The following is an 18367-nucleotide window of genomic DNA, read 5'->3' as shown; positions in this document are numbered from 1 at the left end:
AACCTAACCCTAAGTCTAACCCTAACTTAACCCTAGCCCTGACACCCACTAACTTTAACATAATTAAAATTATTACAAATAATCAAATATTTAAACTAATTACACCTAATCTAATAGCCCTATCAAAATAAAAAAGCCCCCCCAAAATAAAAAAACCTAGCCTACACTAAACTGCCAATGGCCCTTAAAAGGGCCTTTTACGGGGGCATTGCCCCAAAGAAATCAGCTCTTTTACCTGTAAAAAAAAATACAAACAACCCCCCAACAGTAAAACCCACCACCCACACAACCAACCCCCCAAAAAAAACCTACCTAAAAAACCTAAGATCCCTATTGCCCTGAAAAGGGCATTTGGGTGGGCATTGCCCTTAAAAGTGCATTTAGCTCTTTTACGTTGCCCAAAGTCCCTAATCTAAAAATTAAACCCACCCAATAAACTCTTAAAAAAACCTATCACTAACCCCCGAAGATCCACAGTTTTTGAAGACCGGACATCCATCCTCAACGAAGCTGGGAGAATTCTTCATCCAAGCGGCAAGAAGTCCTCAACGATGCCGGGAGAAGTCTTCATCCAAGCGGCAAGAAGTCCTCAACGAAGCCGGGAGAAGTCTTCATCCAAGCGGCATCTTCTATCTTCATCCTTCAGATGCGGAGCGGCTCCATCTTCAAGACATCCGGCGCAGAGCATCCTCTTCTTTCGATGGTTCTTGAAGAATGAAGGTTCCTTTAAATGACGTCATCCAAGATAGCATCCCTTGAATTCCAATTGGCTGATAGAATTCTATTAGCCAATCAGAATTAAAGGGTAAAAAATCATATTGGCTGATGCAATCAGCCAACTTGATTGAGCTTTAATCCTATTGGCTGATTTAATCAGCCAATAGAATTGAGCTCACATTCTATTGGCTGCTCCAATCAGCCAATAGAATGAAAGCTTAATCCTATTGGCTGATTGGATCAGCCAATAGGATTAATGCTCAATCTATCAGCCAATCGGAATTCAAGGGACGCCATCTTGGATGATGTCATTGAAAGGAACCTTCATTCTTCAAGAACCATCTAAAGAAGAGGATGCTCCTCGGCGGATGTCTTGAAGATGAAGCCGCTCCGCGTCGGAAGGATGAAGATAGAAGATGCCATCTGGATGAAGACTTCTGCCCACCTGGAGGATGACTTCTTGCCACTTGGATGAAGACTTCTCCTGCCTTCGTTGAGGACTTTTTGCCGCTTAGATGAAGACTTCTCCTGGCTTCGTTGAGGATGGATGTCCGGTCTTCAAAAACTGTAAGTGGATCTTCGGGGGTTAGTGTTAGGTTTTTTTAAGGGTTTATTGGGTGGGATTTATTTTTAGATTAGGGACTTTGAGCAACTTAAAAGAGCTAAATTTGGGGGGGGTGTGGGTGGTGGGTTTTACTGTTGGGGGGTTGTTTGTATTTTTTTTTTTACAGGTAAAAGAGCTTATTTTTTTGGGGCAATGCCCCGCAAAAGCTAGGTTTTTTATTTTTATTTTGGGGGGCTTTTTTATTTTGATAGGGCTATTAGATAAGGTGTAATTAGTTTAAATATTTGATAATTTCTTTTTTATTTTGTGTAATTTAGTGTTTATTATTTTCTGTAATTTAGATAAATTTATTTTTTTAATTTAATTTATTTAATTTTAGTGTAATGTTAGGTTTTAGTGTAAGACAGGTTAGGTTTTATTTTACAGGTAACTTTGTATTTATTTTAACTAGGTAGCTAGTAAATAGTTAATAACTATTTACTAACTATTCTACCTAGTTAAAATAAATACAAACTTACCTGTAAAATAAAAATAAAACCTAAGATAGATACAATGTAACTATTAGTTATATTGTAGCTAGCTTAGCTTTTATTTTACGGGTATTTAGTCTTAAAGTGTCAGTAAACTTTAAAAATAATGTTATATAATTCTGCACATAGTGCAGAATTATATAACATTATATTAGCCAAACATTTATAAAACATAATTTCCCCTATGTGACTATACAGCTGGCCCGATGCGCTGAGTAAATATAACAGACTGCTCAGCAGAGAGCAGAGAGCGGGTCTGTGAAACAGCATTTTTTTTTTTTAAATTAATAGGGGAAATTATGTTTTATAAATGTTTGGCTAATATAATGTTATATAATTCTGCACTATGTACAGAATTATATAACATTATTTTTAAGGTTTACTGTCCCTTTAAATAGGCATTATTTAGGCAATAATAGTAATTAGATTTATTTTAATTATAATAAAGTTAGGGGTGTTAGGGTTAGAGTTAGACTTAGGTTTAGGGGTTAATATATTTATTTAGTGTTAGTGATGTGGAAGGCCAGAGGTTTAGGGGTTAATAACTTTAGTATAGTGGGGGCGGCGGATTAGGGGTTGATAACTGTAGGTGGGTGTTGGTGATGTCGGGAGCGGCAGATTAGTGGTTAATAAGTTTAGGTAGGTGGCGACGATGTCTGGGGCGGCAGATTAGAGGTTCATAAGTGTAATGTAGGTGTCGGCGATGTCAGGGGCAGCAGATTAGGGGTGTTTAGACTCGGGGTTTATGTTAGGGTGTTAGGTTTAAACATACATTTTCTTTCCCCATAGGAATCAATGGGGCTGAGTTACAGAGCTTTACGCTCCATTATTGCAGGTGTTAGGCTTTTTTTAGCTGGCTCTCCCCATTGATGTCTATGGGGAAATCGTGCACGAGCACGTAAAACCAGCTCAAAGCAGCGCTGGTATTTGTGTGCGGTATGGAGCTCAATGCTGCCATATTGCCCGCTAACGCCGGTTTTTGGAAAACCTGTAATAGCAACGCTATTAAAGGTGAGCGGTGGCAATAACTTGCAAGGTATTACCGAGCCACTCATAACGCAAAACTCGTAATCTGGCCGACTGTTTTTCATTTCATTACTGCTTACTTATCTCAGTTTGTTGCCTTCTGTGACGCAATCAATAATTAATGGTGCCAAATTAATAATCCGTTAAATTTCCTAAAAAATGTAATTTAGGATTAAATGGAAATTGCAGATCATAAACTATTTTTTTCTCATTGTACCATCTTGTGTTTATTTAGAAAATGAGTAGGAATAAAATCTAATTATAAAAATAGTTCAGGGTCGGGGACGTTCTGATGGGTGACTGAGTGTATATGGTTAAGACATCCTTTATGATGGGTCCCTGGAGTTGGGCAGGATATCATGGTAAGAAGTATATTTGGTGGGGGGTGATGTTTGTTATGGGTTCTCATAACTGGAATGGTTAATGGATTCCTTGATTGTTTCCTGCAGTGCAGGGGAGTGGGTGTTAAAGTCTAGCAGAAGGGGATAAAGGATTGACCAAATTTTGGGTCAAGGGGGTTGTTAGGTTTTGTGTAGTGTCTTTGGTTTGTCCTGGCGCTGGTGAAGCACACACTAGTTCTCACTATATTACTAGAAAAGAGAAAATCACACAAAATACAGAATAATAATGTGTTTATTATAAACTTATTGTAATAACATAAATCAGTAATCAGCTTATAAATGTATCACAACTAAGCAGTTACAATATAGAAACACAAGGCAGTGATTAAACTATGAAGGCATTACTTATCTTCGGGTTTTGGATAAGGTATTAATAGAATGCAACAAATGAAGACAGGCAAATTCGACAGGTGCTGTATATGAGACTTTTGTCCAAGATGTTCCTAAAAGACTCCCTTGCCCCCCCCCCCAGAAATTCTAATAATTAAACCTTCAGTTTAGAAGGCCTGTCTACCGTTATGTCAATTATTTAATTAAGCAAGCCTTTTAGCAAAATAAGAGTTTTTCTCATAACATGCAAATATTCTAATGTTACTGCCTAGCACTATCATTCTATTGGACTGTAACACCCCAATCCTAGATAAGGGCATCTGATGGGAAAGCAGAGGTATGGTTAATATTAAGTGCAATTGAGGTATCAACAAAAAATAACAGTCTTTCTAAGGAAAGCCTTGGGCAGTCGTTAAGAATCATATTTTATTGAAATAATGTATGCTGCTGCCTGTAAGTTGCAGTCCTCCTGTGATGTCACTTTTATGATTGCATGGGCTAGCTAGAACCAACTCTTATTTTACACTCTTATTCTTTGGAAAGATAGTCATTCTGTGATTCACTATTTAAAGTACTTCAACTACTGTCTTCTCTCAAGTTTGTTTCATCTTGCTGGTTCCTCTAATTAGCAAATAAGAATATAAAAATTGTAATAGAGGTGAACAACGAGGAGCAGTATTATTTTTTGTTATTTTGGTTTAGTTATTTTTATCCAAAGTTCTTGGTTTTACATGAGTTATCTTGAAATTTAATAAATGTAAGATGTAAATGACATTTTAAAATGGACTTTATATCTTTAGTTTGAGTATAAATGTAATAGGGCTGCTGCTTCCACTCTGCTCCACCATTCTTTTATGTTGAATGCATTTGAAAGGTGAGGTTAGAAAGTTGTGGTTTTGGAGTTCCCACTATGCTATTGTATGAAATAGTGGCATAACACTATATGTTGGTTTTGATAATTAAATAAACAAGCAAAAAGTCCTTAAAGACACAAATAATAATTGCCTAAATTAGTTCACCCGGGTGTCTGTAAGGATTCCTAAAATATTTAGGTGTTCCAATATCGTTGTATACCAGCTTAAACGTTTAATTCTTCTTTCTCTTGTAAGGTGTATCCAGTCCACGGATCATCCATTACTTGTGGGATATTCTCCTTCCCAACAGGAAGCTGCAAGAGGATCACCCACAGCAGAGCTGTCTATATAGCTCCTCCCCTTAACTGCCACCCCCAGTCATTCTCTTGCAGCTCTCGACAAGGGAAGTAGCTAGAGAGATGTGGTGACTTAGTGTAGTTTATCTTCAATCAAAAGTTTGTTATTTTAAATGGTACCAGAGTTGTACTGTTTTTACCTCAGGCAGAAATTAGAAGAAGTGTTTTTCCTGAGGTTTTTGATGATCTTAGCAGGTTGTAACTAAGATCCACTGCTGTTCTCACACATAACTGAAGAGATGGGGAAACTTCAGCTGGGGGAACGGCCTCCAGAATTAACTGCCTTGAGGTATGTTCAGTATATTTTTTTCTAGAGAGATAATAAGAAGTCTAGAAAATGCTGACAGTGCCTGATATATTTGAGGTAAGCCTGATTGCAGTGATTTAATAACGACTGGCATCATGCATGCAGTAAAGGGTAATTTTCATGTTAATTGCTCTGATGGCTTAGTATGTTAAACGTTTACATGTGTTATAAGGAACGTTTTTTACTAAGGGTGATAAATCTTTCTTTGTGGCCTAGTTTTCCACATGGCTGTTATTTGACTCCTAGGAGTAGTTTTTTAGGCCCTCTGACTTTCAGTGCATGGTGGGAGGGGCCTATTTTCTCGCTCTAATTGAGCAGTAATTTTTACACTCTAAGAAATCCAGCTTCCCTGAAGGAGTCCCCTGACATATTGGACCTCTGTTAAGGGTTTTTGTGCCTACAAAAGTCGTTTTAATGGAAGGTAGGAGCCACAGCAGAGCTGTGGCAGTTTGCCTGTGACTGTTATAACGGTTTTACCGTTTTTTTGCTTCGTTTTTGAGCCTGAGGGGTTAATCATCCATTTGCAAGTGGGTGCAATGCTATTTTAGTCTAGTACATACACTGTTAAAATTTCATAGAGTTAACTGCTTTTTTCACTGTTTTGCAGTTTTTGTGTTGGTTTTTTTCCCTTAAAGGCACAGTACCGTTTTTTATATTCTGCTTTTTCATATTAATTAAAGTGTTTTCAAAGCTTGCTGGTCTCATTACAAGTCTGTTAAACATGTCTGACATAGAGGAAACTCCTTGTTCATTATGTTTAGAAGCCATTGTGGAACCCTCTCTTAGAATGTGTACCAAATGCACTGATCTTACTATAAGTTATAAAGATCATATTCTGGCTTTAAAAGATTTATCACCAGAGGAAACTGACAAGGGGGAAGTTATGCCGACTAACTCTCCCCATGTGTCAGAACCTATTACTCCCGCTCAAGAGACGCCAAGTACATCTAGCGCGCCTATAGCCATTGTGGAACCCTCTCTTAGAATGTGTACCAAATGCACTGATCTTACTATAAGTTATAAAGATCATATTCTGGCTTTAAAAGATTTATCACCAGAGGAAACTGACAAGGGGGAAGTTATGCCGACTAACTCTCCCCACGTGTCAGAACCTATTACTCCCGCTCAAGAGACGCCAAGTACATCTAGCGCGCCCATAGCTTTTACCTTACAAGACATGGCGGCAGTTATGGATCATACCCTTACAGCGGTATTGTCCAAACTACCAGGGTTACAAGGAAAGCGAGACAGCTCTGGGGCTAGGAAAAATACAGAGCATTCTGACGCTTTAGTAGCTATGTCTGATATCCCCTCACAATATGCAGAATCTGAGGAAGGAGAGCTTCTATCTGTGGGTGATTTTTCTGACTCAGGGAAGATAATTCAACCTGATTCTGATATGTCTACATTTAAATTTAAGCTTGAACACCTCCGCGTGTTGCTCAGGGAGGTTTTAGCTACTCTGAATGACTGTGACACCATTATGGTCCCAGAGAAATTGTGTAGATTGGATAAATACTATGCAGTGCCGGTTTACGCTGATGTTTTTCCAATACCTAAGAGGTTTTCAGAAATTATTACTAAGGAATGGGATAGACCAGGTGTGCCATTCTCTCCCCCTCCTGTTTTTAAGAAGATGTTTCCCATAGATGCCGCTACACGGGACTTATGGCAAACGGTCCCTAAGGTGGAGGGAGCAGTCTCTACCCTAGCTAAGCGTAAAACTATCCCCGTCGAGGACAGTTGGGCTTTCCTAGGTCCAATGGATAAAAAGTTAGAGGGTTACCTTAAGAAAATTTTTATTCAACAGGGTTTTATTCTCCAGCCTCTTGCATGCATTGCCCCTGTCACTGCTGCTGCGGCCTTCTGGTTTGAGTCTCTGGAAGAGGCTCTACAGGTAGAAACCCCATTGGATGATATACTTGACAAGCTTAAAGCTCTTAAGCTAGCCAATTCATTTGTTTCTGATGCCGTTGTTCATTTAACCAAACTAACGGCTAAGAACTCAGGTTTTGCTATTCAAGCGCGTAGGGCGTTATGGCTTAACTCCTGGTCAGCTGACGTTACTTCAAAGTCTAAGCTTCTCAACATTCCCTTCAAGGGGCAGACCCTATTCGGGCCCGGACTGAAGGAGATCATTTCTGATATTACTAGAGGAAAAGGTCACGCCCTTACTCAGGATAGGTCCAACAAATTAAGGACCAAACAGACTAATTTTCGTGCCTTTCGAAACTTCAAGACTGGCGCAGCATCAACTTCCTCTAATACAAAACAAGAGGGAAATTTTACCCAGTCCAAGCCGGTCTGGAGACCTAACCAGGCTTGGAACAAAGGAAAGCAGGCCAAAAAGCCTGCTGCTGCCTCTAAGACAGCATGAAAGATCAGCCCCCGATCCGGTAACGGATCTAGTAGGGGGCAGACTTTCTCTCTTCACCCAGGCTTGGGCAAGAGATGTCTTGCTTGTCTTCGGTCGAATGACTGGAGGTGGCAGTTAAGGGGAGGAGCTATATAGACAGCTCTGCTGTGGGTGATCCTCTTGCAGCTTCCTGTTGGGAAGGAGAATATCCCACAAGTAATGGATGATCCGTGGACTGGATACACAAAAAGAGAAAGAAATTTATCAGGTAAGCATAAATTTTGTTTTTTTAACTGAGCCTTTTAGATATCTGAGTCAGTATATCATAAAGCAAGTGTACAAATCCCATACGTATAATATTCACAATATGTTGTAAAAGTTCATCAAGAACAGCTTATCAGCCCACAACTCTCTTGCCCAATCTCATTCTTTAACCTCTGAGATATGAAAAAATAGAAATAAAGATGCTGAGAACCTTAAGCATATATATATCCCGATCCAGGGGAAGGGGCATCAAGATTAAGATATCCTAAGGAACATATCACATCAATGAGAGTATGCCTTCATCTGTAACTCCCGAAGTACTTATGGATCCAGAGACCCCCCACTCAAATGGTTAAGTATGCTCTACTTAACCGCTCTTCTTACAGGTCCCAGCTCTTCCTTGCTGCACGGCTGCTTCCCCCAGACTCCTGTCCATCCACTAGATGCGGATAAACGTTTTCAGTATAGTCGCGGCTTTTGGTGACATCACCGGTCTGGCGACCTGTGAATCCTTCTTGCGGTAATACGGGTAGAGGGGTCTCAAAGAACTCTGTGTTCCGTAGTTTCGGCTTTACTTTACAATGAAAAAGGATTCAATGAGTATAGCGCAGACAGCGCAAAGTTCAAACAGGTGGTCTTTACTCTCAGTGTGAGCAGCGCAACCAGCCCTTCTTTTTCTTCTCCTGGACTGTGAGCTTGAATGGGAAGCGGCTCCAAGAGGGGAAAATCAAACAGGATTAACTCCGGATGGCAGTGCAGCAAACGTTACCGGCTACTGGCAAAAAAAATTCAAGCAAAAAAGAGAAAAGTGCCGGTAACGTATAAATAAAAGATTACTTTTATTAATCTATTAAAACATAGAGGAAAAACAATTAGCAGACTAACGCGTTTTGGCTGGGTGCCGTACTCGTAGTCTATAAAAACACCCAGACATACTCAAACTTAAAAACCCCTCACTGGGTCCAGATTGGTGAAAACTTTTTTAAAAAAAATTAAAGAAACAAGGGGTATGCATCAATGTTAAACAATATCACATATTTACAAGGAATACATATGAGCATAAATCTCTTTAACATCTTAATCTATGCAACAGATATATATGTATATGCATACACATTTATATATTTATACGTTTATACAATGTGCTTGACGAAAAATGTCTTAGTACTTAAGCAGTTGAATTCAATAGAATTTGTCTTAATGAAAATTATAATTCATACGTTCTGGAAATTGTTCATAAACTAGATTAAACAATATAGTTACTTAGCAAGGCATAACATCGATACATAAAAAACATAATTCAAAACTTTACCTAAGTTACTTTGCAACATTGTTAATTTATCAACGTGTCTCATGCTTTAGCGAGTAACATAGTGCAAGTTGACAAGGAGAACGAGATCAAAGTTATTTTGAACATTTTGGGAACAAAAATGTTAAGATAGGAACACAGCATAGATAGTGAAACAATGCATAAAGCATTATCCATTAGGAATCAACCTATGCTCCATTTAATACATTATCTGGTTGATCTGTTCCATCATCAACCACTCAATATGTAAAATAAAAGGACAGGGATGGTGTATAACAAGAGAAGGAATATTATCAAAATTAATTTTAGTATTCATGAATGAATATGGGTATACTTTTGTATTCATTTCTCTTGGTCCTAGCAACACAGGACATGTGATATGTATTTAAAATGTGAATATATACAAACGGTGGAAAGAGATACATTTAAATAAATATATATATATATATATATATATATATATATATATATATAGTTCAGTGGCACAGAACAGGGAAGGGGAAAGAAATGAACAATCAGTGCCAATAGTTAATAAAATCATACTCAAAGTTATGTCCAAGGGGTAACTTGGGTCTAAGTCTGAATATCCAATACATTTCCTGTCTGGATAATATTTGGTACTTATCCCCTCCCCTCTCGATGATCATCCATTTTTAGTGCATCACAGTTTTTTTTTTTTTTTTTTTTTTTTTTTTTTTTGTTTGGTGCAGTGTCAGCTTTTTTTTTTTTTTTTTTTTTTTTTTTTTTTTTCAAAAAAGCTTTATTTATAGATTGTAAACATACAAATCATGTAATAAAGATGAGCAGAGTAAAATAAAATACAATGGAGTTGTCAATCTTATTACAGAAATTACACAAAAACATTAGTATCAGCATATCAACGGTTTCAAACAATGCTGTATAGATGAATTGTTATGCCCTTTCGGACTGCGACTAGGAACATGTAATTTAGCTGACAGGGCGTATCCATTGATTTAAAGATTAGGGATAGAAGATGAGTCAGAAAAAGGGGTGAAAAAAGATAGGAGAAAGATGAGGAGGGGAAAAAAAAAAAAAAAAAAAAAAAGGGAGAGGAGGGAGGGAGGGGGACCAGGAGGGAGTTGTTAGCCCCAATGCTGGCACTAATGATCACACTTAGCAGGTTTATCTGATCAAGGGTCTCCAAAGCTCTTTCATGTATTCATGTATTTCAATTTTTTCATCTCTCATGTAACGATATCTCTCTAGAGATAAATATCTGTCAACTCGGTCCACCCATTCCGAATGTTGTGGAGTGTGGGTTGACTTCCAGTTCTTGGGAATGAGGGCTTTGGCGCTATTAAGCAATATGTATAGAAGGTGCTTTTTGGGCTTTTCTATTAACTTAGGAAGACCATGAAACAGCAAGAGACTCGGGTTTCTATTTAGTGTAATGTTTAGTTTGGTGTCTATTGTGTCAAACACCGAACTCCAGAAGGGTTGTATAAGGTTACAGGTCCACCAGATATGGAGAAGAGTGCCAGATCCACCGCACCCCCTCCAACATTTGCCATCAGACCTCCTGTAAAAAGTTTTAATTTTGGCGGGGGTGAGGTACCAACGGGACAAAAACTTATAGTTAGACTCTAGGACTCCAGCCGAGACAGATGCTTTGCTATGGTTATAGAATATAGTTTGCCAGTCTGTCTCCGCTAGGTTCCCGCCCAACTCCTTGTTCCATTGTTTTACAAATGAGAGATCTCCGCTCCCTCTGTGGGATATTAGCAGATTATACATGGTGGAGACTAGATGTTTTGGGGGACTTGGTAAAAGACAGAGTGTTTCCAACAATGTGGGAGTTCTCTTGATGTTATCCGTCCCTTCACATGTGTTCAGGTAATGTTGTATCTGCCTGTGAAAGAACCAGGAGATATGTAACCCTGACTGGTGAATTTCTTCTAGTGTCTTAAGTTTCTTGTTTGATATTAATCTGTTGAACATAGTTTGATCTATTTGAGCAGCGTTGCTGTTTGCTTGTTGTGCCTGTGTGAACCTGATGTCGGGGTTATGTATGAATGGAGTCAGCGGTGAGGGGACAGTGGAGATGTGTGGGTGCTCAATAAGTGTTTTGTCCCAAAGCTTGAAGAATTCGTCTATAAATGGATAGTAGGCAATTATGTTGGGCCTGTTCCTGCTAGAGATCCAGCCCAGAGTCCCCATGTTCCGTGCCCCTACAATATACCGTCCTATCTGTACCCACACCTTATCAAGGGGGTTGGCACACCACTCCACCTGAGTTTGAAGAGTGATAGCCTTCCTATAGGAGAGAAGATCCGGGATACCCAGACCGCCTCTCTCCTTATTTAAATATAGAGTGTGCCTAGAAATGCGGGGTTTCCTGCCTCCCCATATGTAGTTTTCTAGATGCTTCTGTAGTTTATGTAGGAATTTGGGCGGGAAGGGGATCGGTAAAGTCTGTAAATAATATAGAACACGGGGGAGGATATTCATTTTAACTACGCCTATCCTCCCCAGCCAAGAGATCCGTTTGTTTTTCCACGCCGATAAGTCTTCAATAATTGACTTCAGCAAAGGAGGGTAATTGGCATCAAATAAGCTGCCTGGATTTGGGGTCAAGTTGACACCCAGGTATTTAAGTGTGGTGGTTTTAATCTTGAGTTTACATATATTCGCTAGCTGGCACAGATCAGTTTGGGGTAAGTTTATATTCAGTATTTCTGATTTGGAGTGATTCAAGTGGAAATTGGACACCTCACCATATTCGTGGAATTCTCTAAGAACTTCTGGAAGGGAGACCAAGGGGTCAGAGATAGAAAGCAGGACATCATCTGCGTAGAGTGAAACCTTGTGTTCTTGATCTTTTATTTTTATTCCTGCAATGCTTTGATTAATACGAATTTTTTGTGCAAGGACTTCAATTGAGAGGGCGAACAACAGTGGCGATAAGGGACAGCCTTGCCTGGTGCCATTTGTGATAGAGAAAGGGTCGGATAGTATATTATTGATCTTGACTTGGGCAGTGGGTTTTGAGTATAGGGCAAAAAATTTTTGCATAAAAGGCTGGCCAAAATTCATTTTTGACAGGACAGCTTTAAGGAAATCCCAACTGACCCTGTCAAAAGCCTTTTCGGCATCTGTTGAGACCAGTACCGAGGGGATGGAATTATGTCGGGCATAGTTCACTAAAAGATTGGCTTTAATAGTATTATCTCTAGCCTCACGGCCGGGTATGAATCCCACCTGATCTGGGGAAACCAGCTGGGGAAGGTAAAGGTTCATTCTTGTGGCCAAAATTTTTGCGTAAATCTTTAGATCTACATTAAGAAGGGATATAGGTCTGAAGTTTTCTGGGCGGTCAGGAGGTTTTCCGGGTTTTGGAATAGTGGCCACGTGTGCTAGTAACATGGTGGAAGGGAATTCTTGCGTGGGGCCTATGCTATTAAATAAGTTTGTCAAGTGTGGTGAGAGAGCGTCCTTAAACAGTTTGTAGTATTTGACTCCAAAGCCGTCAGGGCCTGGGCTTTTGCCCGGTTGTAAGTTATCTATGGTTTTGGCCACTTCCTCTACTGATATAGGGGCGTCTAGTCTTTCCTTATCCTGATCTGACAGTTTGGGGAGCGTGAGGGAGTCTAGGTATTTCTTAATGAGGTTTTGGGGAGTGTTACCCTCTGGTCCCTGTCGTGAGGTTTCTGCATCGTGCAAGTTGTATAGTTTTTGGTAATATGTTTTAAGAATCGCCGCTATAGAAGGGCTATCAGCACAGTGTTGATTGTGGTGGTTTATCATAGAATGTATGTGACTTTTCAGTTGTTTCCTTCTTAGAGCCCGCGCCAGAAGTCTACCAGGTTTGTCACCAAACTCGAAATACTTCTGCTGCAGTTGTAATGCTTTTTTCTGGTGGTCTATCAAGTGAATGTCTTGTAGTTCCTTCCTAGCCTGTTGCAGATCACTGCAGACAGTCCTGTCTGTGGGTGACATTTTGTGTTTTTTCTCTAGGACCCTAATCCTAATGAGTAGTGAAGTGTATTGAGTTCTAAGTTGCTTGGAGTGCAGCGCTTTTTGCTTTATTAACTCACCGCGCATTACGCTTTTATGTGCCTCCCATAAAACCTGTTCCGACACTTCGCCCGTGTTATTAAGACGGAAGTATTCTAGTAGTCTCGTCTCAATTTGAGATTTTAGTAGTTGATTATTCAAAAGGAAATCATCAAATCTCCAGATAAAGGGTCTGTCTGGGATAGAGGGCCAATTTATTTTGCATATGACTGGTGAGTGATCGGACCACGTCATGGGTAGGATTTGAGAGCTCGTGACCCCTGCCAGTGTGGACTGGTCTGTAAAAAAGTAGTCGAGTCTGGTGTACACACTGTGTGGGTGTGAGTAGAAGGTAAAGTCATGTTTGGTAGGGTTTAATGTACGCCAAACGTCATGAACTGCAAGCTCCTCTAACCTGGAGGTACACTGTTTGGTTACTTTTTTAGAGATGGATGATGTCATTTTGGACGAGTCCAACACAGGATCCAGGGGGAGATTAAAGTCACCGCCTAGAATCAACACCCCCTTACGGAGGTCCAAGATCTTATTGGTGAGGATAGTCATGAACTTATTCTGTCCCTGGTTCGGAAAATATGCGTTTACTAGGGTAGTCATCTTATTGTGTAGTAGGCCTACCGCGATCAAAAACCTACCATCTGGGTCGCGTTCCACGTGAGTAGGGAAAAAAGGGGAAGAGTGTTTAAATAGAATTCCCACCCCATTCTTTTTTGTCGGCCCTGAAGCGAAAAGTGTGGTCGGGAACTTTGGATTTGCCCAGGTTGGCTCTCCCCCCCTACGGAAGTGTGTTTCCTGTACAAAGAGAACGTCACAATGGGTTCTAATTGCGTCTCTGAGTAGGTGTGATCTTTTTTCAGGTTTATTCAAACCTTTAGTATTTATAGTCAACAGCGTCAGCGTGTGTGCATTTTGTGGTTGCATTGTGGAGTGAGGAAAAAAAAAAAAAAAAAAAAAAAAAAAAAAAATAATAATAAGGGGGAGAGAAAGAGGTAAAGGGGAAGGATGAGGTGGGTAGTCTGAGGTGGGAAAGGAAGAAGGGTCAGTAAGAGTGGAAGAAAGAAAATTTAGAGTGTAATCCAGACACCTAAGTCTATTGCTAGGAGATGTCTAGATAGGATAGAGAGGAAGTTAATGCACTCTAGGGTGCAATCTGATTTAACACTACTATCAGAAAAAGAGAGATAGATCTAGTGTTAGAGAATGAGGGAAAGGTATCCCTATGCCTGCTATGGTTGTGTTTGAGTAAAGGGTGTATAGTTGGGAGGGTTAAAGCACGAATAGAGAGAGTTGAGGGAGAGAAGCGTAACAATAAAATTTTCACAGTTGTCAAACATAATAACAAATGAATCTAGATATAAAATTTGATTACAACTAAGAACGTTCAAATGTAACATAACATAACGTAACATAGTAAACTTGATTGATGAATGGATGACTGAATTTGGGAAGTTTTGTGGGGTGGATTGGCTAAGTTATGATATCACTTAATCAGCATTAATACAGCCAGGGTGATGTCAACAGCAAGGGTAATCTATGTTGGGAATTGGTATTGTAAGGGAATTAGTTAGTAAGAGAACATTTTTCAGTTCGGCTAATTGTTGATGGCTGAGCCAGTGCAAATTTAGAGAGGCCCAATATAAGATGATTAACCCTCTTTCAAGAACCTTGCTTGCAGCTAGGGCAGACAAGTGACTGTAGTGTGGATGTTCATGGCGCAGAGAATGGGCTCCACACCAGTAGTTCAAACCAAAGGGGCTTAAGGTCAGGCGGTTTCTCAGGGAAGCAGAGGGTCTGCTCAACAGAGGTTTAAAGCCTTGTTTCTGCGAGGGAATAAAGTTATATGAGGTTATATAGGCTAATCCCATAGTGTAGTAGACATCGATTACACAACACATTGCGGCTGAATGAATAGGTGAATACAGAGGCGGTTGCATATGTAACTACCGCTAACACAATTCTAGAATTCTTTCTAATCTATATCTATACATAAAGTTAGGTAGAGTAGACCTCCACCATGGATACCACACATGGGAGAGCGCAAGAACACCTAAATGCATAGGCAGTAAACAATGTTAACAATGACTGAAAACATAAATTTGGCATAATGTGCGTGTAGAAAAACACATCATCCTAATTCAAAGAGAGCTAAAAAGTACGGGTATAATACTCATCTGAAGTCAGTCCAGACATCGTTAGAAGAGATCAGGAGGGCGGCACAGGGCCGATTAGTAGGGGCTAGGTCATTTATCAAGATTTAAGTCCTGCGGTTGGCGGCCATTTGGATGAGGAAAATCTTCATCAGGAACGGGAATGTCCACATCTAGTATTTTGCAGAAGTCCTGTAGATCCGTTAGTGACCTGTATATTGCCTGTTTCCCCTTATGTGTGGCAATTACACAAACAGGGAATCCCCATTTATATTGAATTTTGTTCCTCTGGAGAACACTAGTGATGAACCTGAGGTCCCTCCGTTTCTGCAGGGTGATATGACTCAGGTCAGAAAAGATCTGGATGGGTATGCCCGCATGGGTGACGTCCTTAATGGTACGGGCTCTTTGTGAAACAATATCCTTATCTTTGTAATTCAAAAATTTGATGATGATGTCCCTCGGAGGGGCCTTGGGAGAGGGTTTAGGGCGCAACGCCCGGTGTGCTCGTTCAATTGGGATGTCAGGGGAGTTCGGCGTCCCTTTAATGGTGCGGAACAAATCCTGCAGGTAGCCTTCTATAGCTGTGTTGGCCACCGATTCCGGGACTCCCCTGATACGTAGGTTATTCCGTCTCCCTCTATTATCCAGGTCTTCCACCTTGGACAGTAAAAATTGCAAGTCCCCATCTTGTTCATGGGCCCTCTGTGTATTAGAGTTTACTTGAGCCTGTAGGGTATCCTGTTTTTTTTCCAAATTATTAACTTGCTGGCTAATCTGTTGGAAGTCTCTCTTTAGGTCACTGAACAACGACCTCATCTCCGTTAAAACATTTTTAATGTCAGCCTTAGAAGATATAACATTTAAATCATCCCTAGTCAGAGGTTCCTGAGGTTGTGTGTCATGTAAAGGATCTGATGTGGTAGGTGACAAAGAGTCCAGTGTTGCTGTCTCGGTAGCTAAATGTTCAGGGACCACAGGGGGCAGCTTTAAAAAACTGGTCATACTGGTGCTTTTAAGGCCTTTGTCCCCTTTAATATTTTTCCTACTAGCCATAGTTATAGTCTTATATGGGATACTGGGTGGTGCAGATAATTCAATGCTAAGTAAAAATGATCCTAAGTTCCTCTACAAACTGGTACACGTTATGTTTATTGAACAATTAACGTTTCTTCTGCAGGGAAAATACAGGCTCCTAATTAATTCCCAGGGGAGTTATAAACAGCAGGGGGAAAGCTTCTATCCGTGTCGGGGGTTCAAATTAAGCCTGTAAGCCAAGATCGCTAATGTGCTGTGTCACCCCTTTGTTATTTAGAGAGGCACTTAAGAGTTAGCGTATAGCTATAGGCCCGGGATGAAGCGCTATTGGAAGTGCCCCACGTGGGTGAAGGCAGTTACCTGAATTGGGTCACCCGAGCCTCCGGTCGCGCAGTGTCATCTGCGTTTAAAGCTTTCGTGCGGTGGTCCTGTTCGCTGGTGAAAGCGTCACCCGGCTTGAGGCGATAAGCCAGTAAAGGTCCCTGCGGCTCCTCCGGTCGACTTCGGTAAGGTGGATGTATGGTGACTGTCTGCGGTCGGGGTGTTGTTGGTATTTACAGTTACTGCCAGACCTTGGCGGTGATGATATGTTGCCCCCTTCGCCAGCAGTCCGTGTAGAGGTCCCCTTTCTTTTGGATTAAATGTTGCAAGTGTCGGAGGTTGTAAGGTATACCTCCATCCACAGGCTTGCAGGGTCGTCTAGGCCTCAGTCTCCCGGAGCTTGCTAATGACGGCAATTATCCTCAGTCCGTGAGGGACACTGTGCAGGAGCCAATTATAAATCCTCTCTCCAGTTTTTGGATAAAATTAAGCAGGTCCCAACATGTTATTATATATATAGCAGGCACAGGGCATAGGAGCTCATTTTTAGGCAGCCATGTCTCAGCGTGGCCAGGCTCCGCCCCAATCGTGCATCACAGTTTTTGTTGCATTTTTGAACAAAATGGTCAACCAAGGGGGTGCTAATTTTGCCCACATTGATAGTGGACAAATGCTCCCTAATGTGCGATCATACGTCTCGAGTAGTAAGTCCTACATATTGCAGATTACAAAGTGAACACCATAATAGGTGTATGCAATAAGGCAAGCTGATGCATTAAAAGTTTCACCTGTCACAGATGACTGAATCAACATGAGCATGTTCACAAGCCTTACATTGGGAATAGCTATATTTAAAAGTTCCATTATGCCTCAACCATGAAGATGATGTCATTGCCGACACTGGTTTCTTGAGTTGTGATGTGGACACCATACTCCCAATAGATCTATTTATTCGATATGAAAATCTACAACCCTTCTTGACAGTATCGGCAAGGCCATCATCTACCACAAGTAATTGAAAGTGCCTCTGTACAATACTGCATACTTCCGGTATTGGGCCGAAAAGTATGTCACGAATGTAAGTTTACTGTCATATTTATCTTTAGGCTTCATACAGTCTCTTAGAAGGGTCTCTCTGTCCATGTGAGTAACCTCTCTCCTGGCCTTTTTCAAAACATTCATACTGTACCCCTTATCTAGCAGCCTCTTCTGGAGGTCATCAGCATGTTTTTCAAAGCTATTTGGTAAAGTACAGTTTCTTTTTAACCGGACAAATTGTCTTTTCCCCACTGAGTATGGTGCATGCCATGGGTGACAGCTCCTGGCATGCAGGAGACTGTTACCCGAGGTAGGTTTTCTGTACACTTCATATATAATATTGCCAGAGGACCAACCTCTCAATTCAAGATCCAAATAATGCACCATATTTTTGTCAAATTCATAAAGTGAATCATAAACTAAAATCATTATGTTTCAAAGAACCAACAAACTCACTCGCTATGTCTCCATTACCCTCCCACACAAAGAGCAGGTCATCAATAAAATGATGATATAGCCTGATTGCCGACCTAAAATTGTTACTATCTGCATAGATGTGGGACCCCTCCCACCAACCCATGTATAGGTTGGCGTACGTGGGCGCAAACTTGGCACCCATTGCGGTGCCACACCTCTGCAGATAGAACTCATTCTCAGACTGAAAGAAATTGTGTACTAACAAAAATGTGGTTACCTCCAATACAAAGGATCTGAAGGAATCACTGTGCTCTTTTTCGTTTACTAAAAAATGTTCTATCACTCGTAAACCCATCTCA

General features: G+C 40.5%; 1 protein-coding gene across 1 annotated transcript in view; it reads left to right on the top strand.

The window, feature by feature from the left end:
• CRPPA (CDP-L-ribitol pyrophosphorylase A) overlaps positions 1–18367 on the top strand; it is an 818587-nt gene that overhangs the window by 293682 nt on the left and 506538 nt on the right. The window lies entirely within an intron of this gene.

Source organism: Bombina bombina, chromosome 5, assembly GCF_027579735.1.
Source record: "Bombina bombina isolate aBomBom1 chromosome 5, aBomBom1.pri, whole genome shotgun sequence".
NCBI classification, from domain to species: domain Eukaryota; kingdom Metazoa; phylum Chordata; class Amphibia; order Anura; family Bombinatoridae; genus Bombina; species Bombina bombina.
The sequence above is the reverse complement of the archived record's forward strand: the minus strand, read 5'-3'. Positions and strand labels throughout refer to the sequence as shown.